We start from the raw sequence: 3,995 nt of genomic DNA, 5'->3' as shown, positions 1-3,995 counted from the left end.
TAATTTTGTGTCTTTTAATGATTTTTCAGCTGAGTTAACTTTAACAAATTATTTAATAATCATTAAAGTGAAAACAGGATTTCACGATATTATTATTATTATTATTATTATAGATTTTTAAAAATCGTTTCCACCGTCCGTCCCAGACCCGTCCCAGTCTGCCTGTCTGCCGGGATCAGGGTTCAGCCGTCATGATGACGTGATGCCGAGGTCTGGGCAACGGCCTTCTGTGAGTCAGCAGCTCATAGGATCCTTCGTGGTGACCAGTAAAGCTCGGAGCCCGCAGAACAAGCAAGGCCGGGATCTGGAGCCTGAGCACTGAGTCGGCACCACGAAGGACCTTCCGCGGTGACCAATGGAGCTCAGAGCCGGGGAGATGACGCCCTGCCTGACCTGACTCGGAGAGGACTGGGGAGACAAAACTGACAACCAGGTATCTGTGTGCGCAACAATCATCATCTACAGCCTCAGAGGGAACACTTCCTACTGCTGGAGACACCATCAGCCAGGAGCGGGCTTGTTTGTGTCCAGAGAAAACAGACATGTTGATTTTTCTTAAGAAAAACAAGTGAAAAGGTCCTCTGAGTGTAGCAGTGAGTATTAGACACTGACGTGTCACTGGTTTGTAACTGGTCTTTTGACCTGGAAATTATTTGTTTGTTTTTATGTAAGAAAACTGCTTGGAATGGAAAAATACCAAAGTTAAAAAATAAAACTCACAATTTGTACTGTAATGTGTAACGTAATTTTCTTATTGTTAGAATTAATAGTAATTACAAAATTGGTACCGAAAAAAGAACCGTCCAGGAACCGACACTGAAGTGAAGGTACTGAAGTGAAGGTACAGACTCCAGTACCGATACCAATTTTTTTAAAAAGGTACCCAGCCCTAGGTGTTGGACACCGCCATGGCTGCCCGTGTCACAGATTCTGTTCATAACTTTTATGGATGTTGGTGAAGATTCTCAGTCATCCAGGACATGATAAATTCAAAAGACGAGCAATACAAAAACAACTGTACTTTATTTGTAACAGAAAACGTTTCGCTCCTCATCCGAGGAGCTTTCTCAATTCAACGAGCAGTAAGTGAGAGATTCAGGTTATAAGGCTGAGTGAGATAACACACACACACACATATATGTAGAGTTGACAAGTCACACCTCAGCACCTTAACAGTAGGGGTTTCTTAAGGTCTTTGTTACTCTAATTCACAGATGAGGCCCCTCTGTTCCCATCAAGTGTGAAAACTGGCTGGGAATCTGTCTTAAAGTTGCAGTAAAGGTTTTTGAAAGTGGAAATCTGAGGCCTCCTCCTCTGTTAAGAGATGGTTTTTCTCTTTTTACATAAATTGCTTCATTCACCCCCCTCTCAAACCATCTGTGTTCTCGGTCCAAAATGTGCACTTTTGGTCCTCAAAAGAGTGTCCCTTATAGCAGAAGGTTGTGAGGTTTTATGGATAGAACTTTTATGGATAGAATTTCTCAGTGCAGCCAGGGGGCAGAGAGATTCTGGTTTGGTGGTCTAGGGATTTCATCTCTGCTCTTTGTTGTCCTGTTGGTGTCATCATGCCGGGATCTCCAGCTCTCACTGGAGCGGTTCACAGCTGAGTGTTAAGCAGCTGGGATGTGAATCAGTACCTCCAAATCTGAGGCCATGGTCCTAAGTTGGAAAAGGGTGGATTGCTCTCTTCGGGTCGAGGGTGAGGTTCTGCCTCAAGTGGAGGAGTTCAAGTTTCAAGGAGTTTTGTTCATGAATGACGGAAGAATAGAGCGTGAGATTGACAGATGGATTGGTGCAGTGTCTGCAGTATTGTGGACACTGTGCCAGTCCATTGTGGTGAAAAGGGAACTGAGCTGTAAGGCAAAGCTCTCTGTTTAATGATGGTCTACATTACTTCCTACCCTCAACTATGGTCACGAACTCTGGGCAGTGACCGAAAGAATGAGATCATGGATACAGGCGGTTGAAATGCGTTTCCTCCGCACGGTAGCTGGACTCTCCCTTAGAGACAGGGTGAGAAGTTCAGTTATCCGAGAGAGACTCAGAGTAGAACCACTGTTAGTCCACATTGAAAGGAGCTAGTTGAGATGGTTCAGGCATCTGGTAAGGATGCTACCTGGGTGCCTCCCCAGGGAGGTGCTTTGGTTATATCCAACTGGGAGGTGACCCTGGAGAAGACCCAGGACACGCGGGAGAGACTGTGTCTCTTGGTTTGACTGGGAACGCCTTGGGGTCCTCCCAGAAGAGCTGGACGAGGTGGCTGAGGAAAGAGATGTCTGGGTCTCCTTGCTCAAACTGCTGCCAACTTCGGCTGTCTGACTTTGGCATAAGCGGAAGATGATGGATGGATGGATGGATGGATGGATGGATGGATGGATGGATGGATGGATGGATGGATGGATGGATGGATGGATGGATGGATGGATGGATGGATGGATGGATGGATGGATGGATGGATGGATGGATGGATGGATGGATGATAACTTTGTTTACCTAATATGTTCTGTTTTGCAATAGATGTTTTAGGCCCTATCCAAATTTCTCCCAATACATTTTACCAGTTAATACTAAACTCTGCCTTTGCATTTCTCATCTTCACAGTTTTTAGCAAGAAAAATTAAGATTTTTAAAAACATCCAAAGTAAACTTAAGATACTGAGATTTTAAGTACCAGTAATGTAGCAGCCTTCTGTGTGCATGCCTTTTATTACATTGTGTCCTTGAAACCATTAATCAACAAGGTTATTATTATCATTTTTCCTGTATCTGTCCTGGCTTATTCTGTCATCAGTAAAGTTTGATCATGTTCTCATGCACATCAACTGAAACTTGCAAAAATACTTAAAACAACTGTAACCAATTAACTAAAAATATGCCCATGAGCAAATAAACAATAAACTGTGAAAGAGTTGTGGTCTCTGAGATCTGCTGTGTCATGATGAATATATTCATCCACTGTAGTAGCCTAAGATAAAACTATTCATCCAAGTTCAAAAGAAACAAAATATGTAAATGATGTTTCACATTTGTGTATCAAATGTTAGGACTTTGCTTCATGTGTCCTTGTGACTATTGAATGTTTGTTCAATCCAAACTGTTTTGCTCTACTTCAAGAGACACTGATACCTTATTTCTTATCTTATCTGTCAGGCTTAAACTGAGCTTCTTGGAAGTCCTTCTATCTCCATGTAGGAAATAAAACTGCAGAAGTGAATGTAAGATGTTTGTGGGTTTGCATTTTGGTGTTAATGTTCCACATTGGCTTGGCTCAATACTAGGTCAAATATTGTTCAAGGACATCCTTTATTTGCTGACTTTATCAGAGTCAGAGTCAGAGTCAGAGTTCAGAGTCAGAGTTTCTTTATTGTCATTCGCACCTCATGTGGTACATGTGGTGGAGCGAAATTATGTACACAGGGTCCCAGTTACATCCAACAATAAAATGTATAAGAAAAACAGTAATAACATCTAAGATATGAACTAAGAAATGCATCAACTAAATATACACTAAGCACTCATAACATAAAACATTGAACATCACCACAAACATGAACATGAGTCTGTGAGCAGATGTGCACGCATGAACACATCAACATTGAAACAGATCAGCAGCAACATGAAACAGATCAGCAGCAACATGATATGGTTTTTCACAGTGATTATTCTAGTTAGATATTCATGAGTCTAACAGCCTCAGGGTAGAAGCTGTTCCTCAGTCTAGTGGTTCTACACTTAATGCTCCTTAACCTCCTTCCTGAGGGGAGTGGGGCAAAAAGTGTGTGTGCTGGGTGGGTGGGGTCCTTCATGATGCAGGTGGCCCTCTTCCTGCATCTGGAGGTGTAGATGTCTGTGATGGTGGGGAGACTGATTCCAATAGATTTCTGTGCAGCCTTCACCACTCTCTGCAAAGCTTTTCTTTCTGCAGCTGTGCAGCCTCCATGCCACACGTTGATGCTCGAGCACAGGATGCTCTCCACTGCACACCTGTAGAAGGA

This window comes from Nematolebias whitei, chromosome 5 (genome assembly GCF_014905685.2).
Source record: "Nematolebias whitei isolate Nwh7 chromosome 5, NemWhi1, whole genome shotgun sequence".
Classification (NCBI taxonomy): Eukaryota; Metazoa; Chordata; class Actinopteri; order Cyprinodontiformes; family Rivulidae; genus Nematolebias; species Nematolebias whitei.
Note: the sequence above shows the minus strand (reverse complement) of the source record.